The 17870-nt window shown below is 43.6% G+C and overlaps 1 pseudogene; it reads right to left on the reverse strand.

Moving 5' to 3' along the window:
- Nucleotides 1-10892: 10892 nt before the first annotated feature.
- LOC129015097 (large ribosomal subunit protein eL15-like) lies at nt 10893-17537 on the reverse strand (annotated as a pseudogene).
- Nucleotides 17538-17870: the final 333 nt, after the last annotated feature.

Consider the following 17870-nt stretch of genomic DNA (forward strand, 5'->3'; position numbering starts at 1 on the left):
AATGGAGCCATCGGGTCCTGAGCTTTGCCTTACGGAACTTTAAAAAATTGTTACCAATTCCATCTCTTTACTTGTTATAGATCTATTCCGACTTTCTAGTTTTTCTTGGGTTAGTCTTGGTAATTTGCATGTTTCTAGAAATTTGTGCATTTCCTCCAGGTGTATTCAATTAATTGACATATAGTTGTTTATAGCATTATCTTCTAATCTTTTATTTTTGTAAGGTTTGTAGTAACCTTCAATTCCTGATTTTAGTAGTTTGGGTCATCTCCATTCTTTTTGGGGGGTGGGGATCAGTATTTCTAAAAGTCTATCAATTTTGCTGATTTGTTAAAGAATCAGCTTTTGGTTTTGTTGACTCTATTGCTCTTATAGAATACTATATTTTATGTATCTTCACTGTAATTTTTATTTTTTTATTTTTTAAATTTATTATTATTATTATTTTTGCTGCTGCTTGCTTTGGGCATAGTTTGATCTTTTTCTAATCCTGTAAGGTGGAAGAATGTATTATTTATTTGAGATCTTTCTTTCTTTCTTTTCTTGAGACAAGGTCTTGCTCTGTTGTCCAAGCTGGAGTGTAGTGGTGCAATCATGGCTCACTGTAGCCTCAAACTCCTGGGCTCAAGTGATCCTCCTGCCTCAGCCTCCCAAGTAGCTGAGACCACAGGCATGTGCCATGATGCCTGGCTAAATTTTTTTATTTGTATTTTTCATACAGATAGGGTCTCACTATATTATCCAGGCTGCTCTCCTGGCCTCAAGTGTTCTTTCATTTTTTTTCTTTTTTTTTGAGACGGAATTTCACTTTTGTTGCCCAGGCTGGAGTGCAATGGCACAATCTCGGCTCACCACAACCTCCGCCTCACGGGTTCAACTGATCCTCCTGCCTCAGCCTCCCGAGTAGCAATGACTACAGGCATGCACCACCATGCCCGGCTAATTTTGTCTTTTTAGTAGAGACGGGGTTTCTCCATGTTGGTCAGGCCGGTCTTGAACTCCCAACCTCAGGTGTTCCACCCACCTTTGCCTCCCAACGTGCTGGGATTACAGGCATGAGCCACCGTACCCAGCGTCTTTCACTTTTGATGTACGTGTTTACAGCCATAAATTTCCCTCTGAGCATTGTCTTTGCTGCATCTTGTAAGTTTTGGTAAGTTGTATTGCTTTTTCATTCATCTCAAAATATTTTAAAAATTTTTTGTGATGTCTTCTTTTACCCAGTTTGTTTATGTTGTTTAATTTGTACATAATTGTACATTTGTGAATCTAAAAATTTTCTTTCTCTTGTTGATTTCTAGTTTTATTCCATTATGGTTGAAGAAAGTACTTTGTAGGATTTCAGTTTTTTGTTTTTTTTTTTTGAGCCTGTCGCTCAGGCTGGAGTACAGTGGCATGATCTTGGCTCACTGCAACCTCCACCTTCTGGGTTCAAGCAATCCTCCTGCCTCAGCCTCCTGAGTAGCTGGGATTACAGATGTCCACCACCATGCCGAGCAAATTATTGTATTTTTAGTAGAGATGGAGTTTCACCATGTTGGCCAGGCTGGTCTCAAACTCCTGACCTCAGGTGACCCACCTGCCTTGGCCTCCCAAACTGTTGGGATTACAGGCGTGAGCCACCATGCCCCAGCTGATAACTCAAAAACTTTCAATAGACAAAGACTTATTTTTTAACAGATGGGAGACTCAGTTTTTTAAACAAGACCCAATAAAGACAGTATGAGGCTAACTGAATCTGTCTCTCCTGCAAACAAAAATTTTTTTACTATTTTTTAATATTACATGAAAATTTTGTTTAAAAGAGAAAACTAAATTTTATCTTTGCATGTAAAATTGTTCCTTTAGTAGTTTTAATTACATATATTATAATGTTAACTCTTAGGCAGTCTCCGCCTCTCGGGTTCAAGCGATTCTCTTGCCTCAGGCTCCTGAGTAGCTCGTACTACAGGCGTGCACCACCACGCCCAGCTAATTTTTGTATTTTTTGCAGAGATGGGGTTTCACCATGTTGGCCAGGCTGGTCTCAAACTCCTGACCTCAGGTGATCTGTCCACCTTGGCCTCCCAAAGTGCTGGGATTACAGGTGTGAGCCACTGCACCCAGCCATGACTAACTTTTATTTTTAACGAAAAACTAAGGAGGTAGGCAATTTTAATTATGTACCAGGTATAGAGTCTAGGACAGTAATAACATATATCAATAATATATGATTCTTTTTAAGATAGCCAGGGCGCGTGGTTAACTCTACACATCCCCAGGCCTTATCTACAATCTAAGGGCTTTAAAATAGACAAGTCCAACAATATTTAAAATATTATAGAAGGGCCAGGCACGGTGGCTCATGTTGTAATTCTAGCACTTTGGGAGCAGAGGCTGGTGGATGCCTTGAGCCTAGGAGTTAGAGACCAGCCTGGCCAACATGGTAAAACCCGATCTCCACTAAAAATACAAAAATGAGCCAGACGTGGTGGTACATGCTTATAGTCCCAACTACTTGGAAGGCTGAGGTGGAAGGATCACCTGAGCCCAGGGAGGTTGAGGCTGCAGTGAGCATGCCACTATACTCCAGCCTGGGCAACAGAGTGAGTCCCGGTCTAAGAAAAAAATTTATAAAAGTGGTTTAGGACATGAAAGTTCTTAGTAAAGACAATACCAGACTTGTCTAATTTACACCAAATGTTCACATTCTGAAGATGTTTTTATTTTACTAATAACTTAAAAACTGTCTTTATTTACTAAAGATTATTAAAGTCATGTGAACTAAAAGATATTTAAATTAAAGTTTTTATTTTTTGATACAATATTCAATTTAAGTGGTTAAGTCAACTGATTAGAGCTTTTAAAAATGTTTCAGTAGTGACATATTATATATTCATGGCACATATAAACATAGATGTAACAGACAGAAGTAGATCTTATAGACTTGTAAGACTTTTGTCAATTTTAAAATTTTTATTAATTAATTAATTTATTAGAGACAAGGTCTCTGTCTGTCACCCCGACTGGAATGCAATGGTATAATCATAGCTCACTGTAGCCTCAAATTCCTGAGCTTAACTGATCCTCTCGCTTTAGCGTCCTGAGTTGCTGGGACTACAGGCATACACTACCATGCCCAGCTAATTTTAAAAAATTTTTATAGAGGTGGTGTCTCACTTTGTTGCCCAGGCAGGACTCGAACTCCTGACCTCAAGTGATCCTCATACCTCAGCCTCCCAAAATGTTGGAATTACAGGCTTAAGCCACCACATCTGGCTGATTTTAATTATTAAACAATAACAAAAAAAATCATTTTCTAAAAAAAAGGAGTGCTGTGGCCTCTACACAAAAATAAAGAAAAACAATTTAGCATGGTGAAAACAAGACAGAGTCAATAATATTCAATTTGTATTTTTGAGACAGAGTCTTGCTCTGTTGCCCAGGCTTGAGTGTGGCTTGATCTCAGCTCACTGCAGCCTCCGCCCTCCCGGTTCAAGCAATTCTAGTGCCTCAGCCTCCGGAGTAGCTGTGACTACAGGCGTGCACCACCATGCTTGGCTTATTTTTCTATTTTTAGTAGAGACAGGGTTTCACCATGTTGGCCAGGTTGCTCTTGAACTCCTGACCTCAAGTGATCCACCCGACTCAGCCTCCCAAAGTGTTGGGATTACAGGCGTGGGCCACCGCGCCCAGCCAGTTATGTTAAATTACCTTTATTACTATGATTTTTATAAAAGTGGTTTCAAGCATATAAAGAATGTTTGCTATTACTATTATGCATTATTTTCTGTATCATGATACTTCAGACAAAAGGAACTGCTTAGGACAGCTTGAATACGTCCCATAGTTACAGCCTGCAGGCCTTTTTCTTTGCTATGCCATGTGCCTGAGACACCATCCTTCGTTTGTGTGTGTCAAAACCCCACTAATCTGTCCTCTAATCCCAACACCAATGTCCTGGGTGCCAATAAAGGCTTTCCTCACCTCCAAATTGAGACTTTATTGACCTCTCTTGGGGTGCTTATACTGGCTTTGGGTCGAAATCTATTTTTTCTCCTCTCCCCTTGAAGAAGCACGTCTCTTTGCTTAAGGGAATGTAGGAGCCACAGCAGATCCTAGCAGATATCTGTTACCCTGAAGAAGAGGTCAGGGCCCAGGCATGGTGGCTCATGCCTGTAATCCCAGCATTTTGGGAGGTCGAGGTGGGCGGATCGCTTGAGCCCAGGAGTTTGAGACCAGCTTGGGCAATACGGCAAGACACCGCCCCCCGTCTCTACAAAAAATACAAAAATTAGCCGGGCGTGGTGGTGTGTGCATGTAGTACCTGCTACTTGAAAGGCTGAGTTGGGAGAATCACCTGAGCCCAGGAAGTTGAGGCTGCAGTGAGCCATGATTGCACCACTGCACTCCAGCCTGCACGACGTGGCAAAATGAGAGTGGGGCCTTGTCTGGTTTTAAAAAGTAATAAGAGACCGAACACAGGCCTGTAATCCCAGCACTTTGGGAGGCTGAGGCAGCCAGATCACTTGAGACCACAGAGCTGGAGACCAGCTTGGCCAACATGGCGAAACCCCGTCTCTACTAAAAATACGAAAACTAGCCAGGCGTGGTGGTGGGCGCCTGTAATCCCAGCTACTGGGAGGCTGAGGCAGGAGAATCGCTTGAATCTGGGAGGCGGAGGTTGCAATGAGCAGAGATCGAGTCACTGCACTCCAGCCTGGGCCACAGAGCAAGACTCTGTCTCAAAAATAAATAAATAAATAAATAAATAAATAAATAAATAATTTAATAAATAAGAAGAAAGAGTCAGGGCCATTTTTAGAAGGCACTAGATAAGGCCAGCTTGGAATCAGGGAGCACGTGCAACTGATTTCTTTGAAGCTTCTTCTTGTTCTGTTTCCGTGACATTGAGAGGGACCAGCTCCCATGGTTCAGGAGCTGCTGAGGGTTAACATCCTGTCCCGGGAGGGATCTGACCACATCAATGGCTTTATCATTGCCTAATCGGGGAGGCCCTGTGGGGGATTTTTCAAGGACTGAGAGTGCAGAGGAGTCTCCCACATGCAGTTACCCTGATGGAAACACAATGGGTGGATTGTGACAGGGGCCGGCAGCCTTGCAGGCAAACAGGGCGCACAGGTGGGAACCTTCCCCTCTGACCAGATACTTTGATTCCTTTCTGGGGAGGCAGATAAAAACAGTTACCATAACCCAAACCCTGCCCACTCTTCATTTGCAAACTGCAATACTCTTAGGCATCTTCCTTAAGCGCTTTGAGAGCTCATGTTCATTTCAGGACTAAAATGAACAATAATAGCAACTGTCCTTTGGAGCCTGCTGGATGCCAGGCCCCTCACAAGTGTCTCCCAGTGCTGGGTGCAGTGACTAACACCTGTAATCCCAGCACTTTGGGAGGCTGAGGTGGGTGGATCGCTTGAGCTCAGGAGATCAAGACCAGCCTGGGCAACATACTGAGAACTCTGCCTCTAAAACAAAGAAAAAGGAAAAAAGTAACTCCTGGTGAATTTCCAACTTAGAACAAGAGTGGGAGGTGTCTTATTCATGATCTTTAATGCTTTGCTCAAATATCACCTTCTCTGTGAGGCCTACCCTGACCACTCTGCTTAAAATTGCAACCCTCCTTCACCTCCACCCCATGTCACAAGTTCTTGTCACAGCATTTCCCACCTGCTACACACTCCATGATTTACTTATTAAGTATGTTTGTTAGGCCGTGTGCAGTGGCTCATGCCTATAATCCCAGCACTTTGGGAGGCTGAAGCAGGTGGATCACCTGAGGTCAGGAGTTCAAGACCAGCCTGGCCAATGTGGCGAAACCCCGTCTTTACAAAAATACAAAAAAGTTAGCCAGGTGTGGTGGTGCGTGCCTGTAGTCCCAGCTACTCGGGAGGCTGAGGCAGGGGAATTGCTTGAACCTGGGAGGGAAGGTTGCGGTGAGCTGAGATCACACCATTGTACTCCAGCCTGGGCAGTAGAGCAAGACTCCGTTTAAAAAATATATATATATTGCTAAGTCAAAAAGTATAAACAGTCTAAATTTTTTTTTTTTTTTTTTTTTGAGACAAAGTCTTGCTCTGTTGCCCAGGCTAGAGTGCAATGGCGTGCTTTCGGCTCACTGCAATCTCTGCCTCCTGGGTTCAAGCGATTCTCCTGCCTCAGCCTCCCGAGTAGCTGGGATTACAGGCATATGCCACCATGCCCTGCTAACTTTTTGTATTTTTAGTATAGATAGGGTTTCACCATGTTGGCCAGGCTGTTCTTGAACTCCTGACCTTGTGATCCACCCACCTTGGCCTCCCAAAGTGCTGGGACTACAGGCAAGAACCACCATGCCCTGCCCGAACAGCCAAAATTTTTTTTTTTTTAAACAGTTTCACTCTGTCACCCAGGCTGGAATGCAATGGCACATTCTCAGCCCACTACAACCTCCGCCTCCCAGGTTGTAGCCATTCTCCTGCCTCAGCCTCCCAGGTAGCTGGGATTATAGGCACCCACCACCACACCTGGCTACATTTTGTAGTTTTTTTTTTTCTTTTTGAGATGGAGTTTTGCTCTTGCTTCCCAGGCTGTAGTGCAATGGCGCCATCTCCACTCACCGCAACCTCCGCTTCCTGGATTCAGGTAATCCTCCTGCCTCAGCCTCCCGAATAGCTGGGATTACAGGTATGCGCCACCACGCCTGGCTAATTTTGTATTTTTAGTAGAGACGGGGTTTCTCCATGTTGGTCAGGCTGGTCTCGAACAACCCACCTCAGGTGATCCGCCCACCTCAGCCTCCCAAAGTGCTGGAATTACAGGTGTGAGCCACCACACCTTGCTCTACTTTTTGTAGTTTTTAGTAGAGACAGAATTTCATCATGTTGGTCAGGCTGGTCTCAAACTCCTGACCTTAGTTGATCTGCCCACCTCAGCCTCCCAAAGTACTGGGATCACAGGCGTGAGCCACTGTGCCCGGCCCAGTCTAAATTTTAATAAATACTGCCAAATAACACTTTCAAAAAGAGTATCCATTCATACTCCCACCAATGGTACATAAAAAGGCTCAATAACAATTGGTAAAATTGGTTTGGTGGGGAGTTCAGCTCTACACTGCTGAGCTGCTGCTATTTGCAACCATAGATTTTTTTTTTTTTCTTCTGAGACAAAGTCTCGCTTTGTCGCTCAGACTGGAGTGCAATGGCGCGATCAAGGCTCACTGCAACCCTTGCCTCCCAGCTTTAAGTGATCCTCCTGCCTCAGCTTCCCGACTAGCTGGGATTACAGGCATGCGCCACCATGCCCAGCTAATTTTGTATTTTTAGTAGAGATGGGGTTTCACCATGTTGGCCAGGATGGTCTCGAATTCCCGACCTCAGGTGATCTGCCCGCCTTGGCTTCCCAAAGTGCTGGAATTACAGGTGTGAGCCACTGTGCTGGGCCCTACAAACATAGAATCTTAGAGTTGAAAGGGACATAAAAATTCATCGAATTCTTGTCCAACTCCCCTCCCAAGGCAGCAATCCCCTGCAATACAGCCTTGTTTACAATGCTTCTCTTGTCTGCGACTGGGGTCAAACTCCACATCTTTGATCTTAAGAATAAACCACCACTGACAGTGGGCTTATCACGTCCAGTAAGTTTGTTATATCACTGGGCCAAAATCTACTTTCCTGGTGGGGTCCGGTGGCTCACGCCTGTGATCCCAGCACTTTGGGAGGCTGAGTAGGGTGGATCACCTAAGGTCAGGAGCCAGAGACCAGCCTGGCCAACATTGCGAAACCCCATCTCTACTATAAATACAAAAACTAGCTGGGTGTGGTAGTGCATGCCTGTAGTCTCAGCTACTCGGGAGGCTGAGGCAGGAGAATCACTTGAACTCAGGAGGCAGAGGTTGCAGTGAGTGGTGATCACTCCACTCCAGTCTGGGTAAGAGAGTGAGATTCCATCTCAAACACACACACACACACACACACACACACACACAGAGTCTACTTTCCTGCAACACACCCCACCTATCCTAGTTCAGCTTTAGGGAGTAACACAAAAGAACTAATCCTTTTCCACATGACAGCCCTTAAAATATTTGAAGACTGTATCACATTTTCCCAGAGCCTTCTTTTTATGGGGTACAACTTCCCAGTTGTGACCAAACACGTCCCTTCCATAGGAAAGTGCAGACTGGAGTCTCTTCAGTTGAGTGGCCCAGCGTAAGAGCTAAAGAGTCACTAGGCTTGGGTTCAAGTCCATGTTCCCACCCTTTCCAGCCACCTGACCTGGGCTAAATCACTTCTCAGACTTTAGATTCCTCCCTTGGATAACCTGCATAGCAATAGTACCCATGTCATAGGGTTGCTGGTTTGGCCACATTATGATTTTTTTTCTTTTCTTTTTTTTTTTTTTTGAGACAGAGTTTCGCTCTTATTGCCCAGGCTGGAGAGCAGTGGCACAGTCTTGGTTCACTACAACCTCCGCCTCCTGGGTTCAACTGATTTTTCCTGCTTCAGCCTCCCGAGAAGCTGGGATTACAGGCACCCACCACCATGCCCAGCTAATTTTTTGTATTTTTAGTAGAGTCGGGATTTCACCATGTTGGCCAGGCTGGTCTTGAACTCCTGACCTCAGGTGATCCACCCACCTTGGTCTCCCAAAGTGTTGGGATTACAGGCGTGAGCCACTGCTGGCCTTTTTTTTTTTTTTTTTTTTTTTTTGAGACAGAGTCTTACTCTGTCACCCAGGCTGAAGTGCTGTGGCATGATCTCGGCTCACTGCAACCTCCCCCTCCTGGGTTCAAGTGATTCTCCTGCCTCAGCCTCCTGGTAGCTGGGACTACAGGCACCCAGCACCACACTCGGGCACATGGATTTTTTTGGTGGGTTCCTTCCTCCATAAGAAAAAAGTGTTTGAAATCATATTTTATGACCGTGTTAGTATAAGGATGAATCTAACAAGGCCTGGTGCAGTGGCTCTTGCCTGAAATCCCAGCACTTTGGGAGGCCAAGGTGGGAGAATTACTTCATCCCGAGAGTTCAAGAACAGCCTGGGCAACATGGCAAGACCCTTTCTCTACAAAAAATAAAAAAAAATAAAAATTAGCCAGAAGTGGTGGCATGTACCTGTGGTCCCAGCTCCTCGGGAGGCTGAGGTGGGAAGACTGCCTGAGCCCAGGGGGTCAAGGCTGCAGCGAGCCATGATTGTGCCACTGCACTCCAGCCTGGGCGCCAGAGCTCCTGCTCAAAAATACCAAAAACTAAAAACTAAAAATAATATATATACGTAATAAAGGCAGGGTTATGTTTATTTTTTCTTCCGATTTTAAAAGAAGTAAAACATTTTCATGGGGCCCTAAAAGTATTGTGGGCCTTAGGCACCATGCCTTCTGTAAGTTCATAGGCCCTGGCTGCTGGAAGGAGTAAAAAAGAGAAAACATGCCAAATACGTAAAGTGCTTAAGCCCAGCACTGGGCCTGGCTCTTTGTAACTTAATAAATGGTGAACAAAAATTAAAAAGGGGCAATGCAGGCTGGGTGCAGTGGCTCATGCCTGTAATCTCAGCACTTTGGGAGGCCAGGTGGGCGGATCACAAGGTCAGGAATTTGAGACCAGCCTGGCCAACATGGTGAAACCCTGTCTCTACTAAAAAATACAAAGTTAACCAGGCATGGTGGCACACACCTGTAATCCCAGCTACTCAGGAGGCTGAGGCAGGAGAATTGCTTGAACCTGGGAGGTGGAGGTTGCGGTGACCCGAGATCACAACATTTCAGCCTGGGCAACAAGAGTGAAACTCCATCTCAAAAAAAAAAAAAAAAAAAAGTTAGGGGTGCAGTGCAGAGAACAGAGTGTAACCCTGGAGAACTATGCAGAGCTTTCCTTTTTTTTTTTTTTTTGAGATGGAGTCTCGCTCTGTCGCCCAGGCTAGCACAATCTTGACTCACTGAAACCTCTGCCTCCCGGGTTCAAGTGATTCTCCTGCCTCAGCCTCCTGAGTAGCTAGAATTACAGGTGCCAGCCACCACGCCCGGCTAATTTTTTGTATTTTTAGTAGAGACGTGGTTTCACCATATTGGCCAGGCTGGTCTTGAACTCCTGACCTCAACTGATCTGCCCACCTTGACCTCCCAAAGTGGTGGGATTACAGGCATGGGCCACCACACCCGGCCTGCAGAGCTTTCTTTATTGGCATGCATTGGGACTTGCAGACTCAGCTTCAGCTGAATGCAAGGAACACAGTTCCTGGGTTCATGTTTTCTCACTGTGTCCACAAGAGTCTTGCAAGAGATTCTGCAAAAAGACACACAGTCTATGGCATTTATTTTGAGACAAGAGAAAGTATACATTTAGGGACATGTGGGTGAAGAATTCTGGAAGGATAAAGAAGATATTAATTTATAGCCATTACCTATTGAGAAGGAAGGATTGGGAATATTGTGAATAGGTCTAGGAGTGGGAGAGAGACTTCACTGTATGCCTACTTACAGTTTTGATGTGTAAACAATGACAATAGAGTGCTGATTCAAAAATCTTAATAATTTCTTTTTCTTTTTTTTTTTTTTTTTGCAATGGAGTCTCACTCTATCACCCAGGCTGGAGTGCAGTGGCACGATCTCAGCTCACTGCAACTCTCTGCCTCCCAGGTTCAAGCGGTTCTCCTGCCTCCACCACCTGAGTAGCTGGAATAACACTTGTGCACCACCACACCCAGCTAATTTTTGTATTTTTAGTAGAGGCAGGGTTTCGCCACGTTGGCCAGGCTGGTCTCGAACTCCTGACCTCTGGTGATCTGCGAGCCTTGGCCTCCCAAAGTGCTGGGATTACAGGCTTGAGCCACTGCACCTGGCTCAAAAATCTTAGTAATTTTTTTGACTGTCCTAAATTGTTTATTAGGTATGAGTTTTACAAACTTTACTTATATTAGTGGTAACAGTGGAGATTGAGAGTGTTGTGCCTTCTCCAAGCTGCCCGGCAAGAACCACCAATAGTGTGGTGGAACTTACAGCCTTTTCCAAGGCCATGGCTCTTTCGGCCTGCACATGCCAGCCCACGCATCTCCTAGTGCTTGTGGACTGGTTTGGTGATCCACTGGGTGTCAGGATTTCTTCTGATAGCTTTATGGAATGGATCAATGAGGATAACCTCAAAAAATTTGTGTGTGGAATCTTCACCCATCTAGTAACAATTCAGGACTCTTAGAGCCCCACAGTGGCGTCCAGCTCACTCCTCTGCAATCAACTGAAGGCTTCAGTTAATACCATGATGGACAGGCTTGCCATAAGTTGCACCCTTAGGAACTGAGCATTTTCGGCCATTACGGAGAATACGAATCCTATATATAACATAACCTTGCTTGATCTTGTAGCCCAGTTGGTGCACTTTATCGGGCCGGGTGTGGCGGGGAGCCCTGTGGAGAGCAGAGAGCTGGTGGTACTGCCAGCAGCAGACCCTCAGAAGAAAGCTCATGACATCAGACTTCTTCTTCCTCCACAGCTCCTGGATGTACTTGTATGCACCGATCTTGGCTTACCTGATTGCTGCCGCCAGACAGAAGGGCCAAAAATCTTAATAATTTTTATTTTGAAAAATATATGCATGTGGATAGAAAAAACTTCAAACAGTTCAAAAGGGTGAAAAGCAACTCTCCCTCTTGTACCCAGGGAGTACCTGGTAAGATATAACATCTCATACAGGACTTACGGAACCTCTATGGAAACTATTAAAAAATTTTGTTGAGAGACAGTAAAGAAGACCTAAATAAATGGAGAGATATACATGTTCATTGATTGGAAGAGCCTAGATTTGAAGGCGCCAACTCTTGTATTGATTCATAGATCAAATGTAATCCCAAGAAAAGCTCAGCTTTTTTTTTGTTTTGTTTTGTTTTGTTTTGTTTTTTGTAGAACTTGACAATCTGATTCCAAAACTGATAGGGGAATAAAAGGGAGTCAATGTACCCAAGACACTCTTGGGAGGAAAAAAGAAAACCAAAAATGAACTGTGGGCTGGGTGCAGTGGCTCATGCCTGTAATCCCAGCACTTTGGGAGGCCAAGGCAGGTGGATCATCTGAGATCAGGAGTTTGAGACCAGCCTGGCCAACATGGTGAAACCCCTTCTCTAATAAAAATACAAAAATTAGCTGGGCATGGTGGTGGGTGCCTGTAGTCCCAGCTACTCAGGAGGCTGAGGCAAGAGAATTGCTTGAACCCAGGAGGCAACGGTTGCAGTGAGCCGAGATTGTGCCACTGCACTCCAGCCTGGCAACAGAGCGAGACTCCGTATCAAAGAAAAAAAAAAGCTAGACATGAAGTTAGGGAGAGGAAGACAAACCAGAACCCACATTCCTTTTTGACGCTGTTGTTTATTTTTCCATCATAGCCATTCTAGCACAATTAGAGGAATATCTTATTGTGGTCTGTTGAAATACTTTAAAGGAAGTCACAGAGATCATGATAGGTTACTTTAAATGCCTTGCTATATATCTCTAAAAATACACATTTATGTATTAGAAGACTCAATATTGTTAAGATGGCAATACTACTCCAAAGTGGTCTATAGACGTGATATAATCTCTATGAAAATCCCAATGTCCTTGTTTGCAGACCTGGAAAATTCAAACCTAAAATTCACATGGTATTGCACCCAATAGCCAATCTTGAAAAATGAGCAGAGTTGGAAGACTCACACTTGGTGACTTCAAAATTTACTACAAAGCAACAATAATCAAAAAGTTTGGTATTGGTAGGAGGATAGGCATATAGATTAGTGGAACAGAATTGAGAGTCTGGAAATAACCCATACATCTATGGTCAATTGTTTTGTTTTGTTTTGTTTTTTTGACAGAGTCTCACTCTGTCACCCAGGCTGGAATGCAAAATTATCACACCTGTAAGTTCTGAAATTTTTTTCTCTTATTATTTCATCTACAGTTTTTTTCCTGTGTTTTGTCAGTTTTATTTTTCTGAAATGCTTATTATTTAGATGTGGGACCTTTTTGTGGGACCTTCTAATGTTCTCCATTTTCTCTGATCTCTGCAAGATTTCAGCAATTTTTTCTTCTTCTCTTTTCTTTTTTTACTTCTTGCTTTCTTAATTTCTGAGAGCTCCTTTTTGTTCCCTGAATGTTTCTTTTAAAAGATATACTGGTCAGGGGCAGTGGCTTACATTCGTAATACCAGCACTTTGGGATGCCAATAGGAGGATCATTTGAAGCCAGGAAATTCAGAGAAGAATTCTGCAATCTCCTCGTTGAAGGTTGTGGTAGTCATACCTGACCCTGTGAATAATTCTAACCAAGGCCGGGCATGTTAGCTTATGCCTGTAACCCCAGCACTTTGGGATGCTGAGGTAGGTGGATCACCTGAAGTCAGGAGTTTGAGACCAGCCTGGCCAACATGGCAAAACCCCATCTCTACTAAAAATACAAAAATTAGCTGGGCATGGCAGTGCATGCCTGTAATCCTAGCTACTTAGGAGGCTGAGGGAGAAGAATTGCTTGAACCCAGAGCTGAGATCATGCCATTGCACTCCAGTCTGGGCAACAAGAGAGAAATTCCATCTCAAAAATAAAATAAAATAAAAATAAAAATAAAAAAATTCTAACCAATGAGGTATGATTGAAAATGACACACATCTTTGTCAATCATACTTCATTGGTTAGAATTATAATTATTATTATTTGAGACTGAGTCTCACTCTGTTGCCCAGGCTGGAGTGCAGTGTTATGATCTCGGCTCACTGCAGCCTCTGCCTCCCTGGATCAAGTGATTCTTCTGTCTCGGCCTCCCAAGCAGCTGGGATTACAGGCATGCACCATCATGCCCAGTAAATTTTTTGTACTTTTAGTAGAAATGGGGCTTCACTATGTTGGCCAGGCTTGTCTTGGACTCCTCACCTCAGGTCATCCACCTGCCTTGGCCTCCCAAAGTGCTGGGATTACAGGTGTGAGCCAACATGCCTGGCCTGGTTAGAATTATTCAGAGAATAATTGAACAATTATTCTGTGAACAAACTGTAAAGAACAACCTGAAAATTAAACTAAGAAAAGAAAATTAAGACAATCCACTTGCAATAGCACCAAAAAGAATAAAAATACTTAGTAATAAATTTAACAAAAGATGTTCAAAACTTGTACACTGACAGCCATGAAACATTGCTGAAAGACATTAAGGAAGACCTAAACAAATAGAAAAACATCCCATGTTCATGGATTAGAAGACTCAATATTGTTAAGATGTCAATACTACCCAAAGCAATCTACAGATTTAATGCAATTCCAATGGCCTTTTCTGCAGAAATGGAAAGGCTGATTCTCAAATTCATATGGAATTGTAAGACTCCAAATACCCAAAACATTCTTGAAAAAGAAGAACAAAGTTGGAGGACTCACATTTCTTGATTTTAAAGCTTACCACAAAGCTACAGTAATCAAAACAGTGTGGTATTAGCTTAAGAACAGACATATAAACCAATGAAATAGAATTGAGAATCCACTAATAAACCTATACAATTATGGTCAGTTGATTTTTGACAGGTGTGCTAAGACAATTCAATGGGAGAAAGAATAGCCTTTTTAAAAAAATTGTCCTAGGACCACTGGATAAACATGTACAAAAGGATGAAGTTGGACCCTAACCTTGCAATTGCCTTAAAAATTATTATAAATATAAGAACTAAAACTATAATACTCTTAGAAGAAAACATAAGGATGAATTTTCATGATCTTGGACTTGGCAATGAATTCTTAGATATGACACCAAAAGTACAAGCCAAAAAAGAAAAATAGACAAATTAGACTTCATCAAATTAAAAACTTTTGTGCATTGAAGGATACTATTAAGAAAGTAAAAAGACAATGTACAAAATGGGAGAAAATATTTGCACACCATGTATCTGATAAAAGTCCATGTTTTAATGTAATTAAAACATAAAGTTAATTTGTGCAGCAGCAATAAAAAAGGGAAACAAATATGAACAAAGGACTTGAATAGACATTCCTAGAAGATACATAAATCACCAACAGACACATAAAAAGATGTTCAACATCATTAGTCTTTAGAGAAACACAGATAAAAACCACAATGAGGTCCCAATTCACACACACTAGGATAGCTACAATTTTTTAAAAAAGTGTGTGTGTTGGGGGGTGCAGCTGGGAACAGTGACTCATGCCAGCACTCTGGGATGCCAAGGCAGGAGGATCACTTAAGTCCGGAAGTTTGAGATCAGCCTGGGTGACATAGCAAGACTGCCATCTCTCCAAAAAATTTAAAAAATTAGCTGGGAGTGGTGGCACACACCTGTGGTTCTAGCTACTTGGGAAACTGAGTCGGGAGGATTGAACCCAGGAGTTTGAGGCTGTAGTGAGCTATGATCATGCCACTGCATTCTAGCCAGAGCAATAGGGTGAGACCTTATCTCTAAATTACATAAATAAATAAATAAGTAAATATGTAGAAAATAACAAATGCTGGCAGGAATGTGGAGATATTGGAACACTCATGCATTGCTGGCGGAAATGCAAAATGGTTCAGCTGCTGAGAAAAACTGTTTAATGATTCATCAAAAAGTTAAACACAGAATTACCATATATCTCGGCAATTCTACTCCTAGAATATTCACAAAATAAATGAAAACATGTACTCACATAGATGCACATACACACATGTTGACAGAGGCACTATTCACCATGCCGGGCCCAAAACATGTATTTTCTTAGGAACACCAGATAGCACTTCAGTGCTATGCTTGGGGGCCATTTCAAACAGCAAAATCAATAATAAATAGCATAGAAATATGAAAACTGTGGCACAGCAATGCTGCAAAAAGGACATTTGTGGCCTGCTGCAGTGGCTCACGCCTGTAATCCCAGCACATTGGGAGGCCGAGGTGGGTGGATCACCTGAGGTCAAGAGTTTAAGACCAGCCTGACCAATATGGTGAAACCCCGTTGCTACAAAAAATACAAAAATGAGCCAGGCATGGTGGTGGGCACGTGTAATCCCAGCCACTCGGGAGGCTGAGACAGGAGGATTGCTCGAACCCAGGAGGCAGAGGTTGCAGTGAGCTGAGATCGAGCCACTGCACTCCAGCCTGGAAGACAGAGTGAGATTCCATCTCAAAAAAAGAAAGAAAGAAAAAAGGACATTTACAATAGGACAGCTGAAACAAGAAGTCAGGATGTGGCCTCATTCAACCTCAGATAGGAACATGTGTATCGAGCAACTCAAATTTTCTTCTTTTTCACTGGAGACACAGCCTCGCTTTGTTGCTCAGGCCCAGGCTGTCCCAGGCCCAGGCAGTGACATGATCTCGGCTCACTGCAACCTCTGCCTCCTGGGTTCAAGTGATTCTCCTGCTTCAGCCTCCTGAGTAGCTGGGATTACAGGTGCCCACCACTATGTCTGGCTAATTTTTGTATTTTTAGTAGAGACAGGGTTTCACCATGTTGGCCAGGCTGGTCTCGAACTCCTGATCTCAAGTGATCTGCCAGCCTCAGCCTCCCAAAGTGTTGGGGTTATAGGCGTGAGCCACCGCGCCCAGCCCTTTTTTATTTTTATTTTCATTTTTTTGAGACAGGGTTTTGCTCTGTCACCCAGAGTGGAGTGCAGTGGCACCATCGTGGCTCACTGCAGCATCAACTTCCCAGGCTCAAGTGATCCTCCCAGCCTCCAAAGTAGCTGGGACCAAAGGTGCGCACCACCACAGCCGGCTAATTTTTTTGTGTATTTTTGGTAGAGACGGGGTTTTGCTATGTTGCTCAGGCTGGTCTCCAACTGCTGAGCTCAAGCAACCCACCCACCTCAGCCTCTCAAAGTGCTGGGATTCCAGGTGTGAGCCATCACGACCAGCCAGGGATCTTACCATTCTTAAGTGCCCTCTTACTAAATTCTCCTGTTGATAGTTGCATTGATTACTCACTCCTTCTTCTACGCTGTCTCTTGCTACATCTGGACTCTCTCTGATTCATTTTCTCAAAGACATTCATCTAGAATGTCTAATTTTTGTGGTTGGGATCAATATAGTTCACTTGCTTTATGGGGTGGGAGGAGTGTAACTTTTCTTTAAACTGAATTCTAAGCAGTTTTCAGTTCTAACTCACTACAGTCTCCATGCTATGTTCTGAATGTTTGTACCCCCCAAAATTCATATGTTGAAATCCTAACCCCCAAGGTGACGGTATTAGGAGGTGAGCCTTTGAGAGATGATTAGGTCTTGACAGTGGAGTTCTCATGACTGGGATTAGTGCCCTTATAAAAGGGACCCCAGGCGGGGTGTGGTGGCTCATGCCTGTAATGGTTCAGCTACCAAGGCCCCCAAAGTGTTGAGATCGCTTGAGCCCAGCGGTTCGAGACAAGCTTGGGCAACATAGTGAGACGCCATCTCCATTTAAAATTAAAATAATAATAAGTAAATAAAAGGGACCCCAGAGAGATCCCCTGCCACTTACCATAGGAAGGCACAGTGAAAAGACAGCCATCTAGAAAAACAGGTCCTCTCCAGACACTTGAATCTACCAGCACTTTGATCTTGGACTTCAGTACTGTGTTACAACAGCCATACATTGTGCTACTGATATTCCACATGTAATTGACATTTTCAGGGTTTTTGTTTTGTTTTGTTTTGTTTGAGACAAAGTCTCGCTCTGTCACCCAGGCTGGAGTGCAGTGGCATGATCTTGGTCACTGCAACCTCCACCTCCCAGGTTCAAGTGATTATCCTGCCTCAGCCTGTTGAGTAGCTGGGACTACAGGCAAGCACCACCACACGCAGCTAATTTTTGTATTTTTAGTAGAGATGGGGTTTTGCCATGTTGGCCAGGCTGGTCTTGAATGCCTGACCTCAAGTGATCTGCCCACCTTGGCCTCCCAAAGTGTTGGAGTTACAGGAGTGAGCCA

The sequence above is a fragment of the Pongo pygmaeus genome, chromosome 18 (assembly GCF_028885625.2).
Source record: "Pongo pygmaeus isolate AG05252 chromosome 18, NHGRI_mPonPyg2-v2.0_pri, whole genome shotgun sequence".
Classification (NCBI taxonomy): Eukaryota; Metazoa; Chordata; class Mammalia; order Primates; family Hominidae; genus Pongo; species Pongo pygmaeus.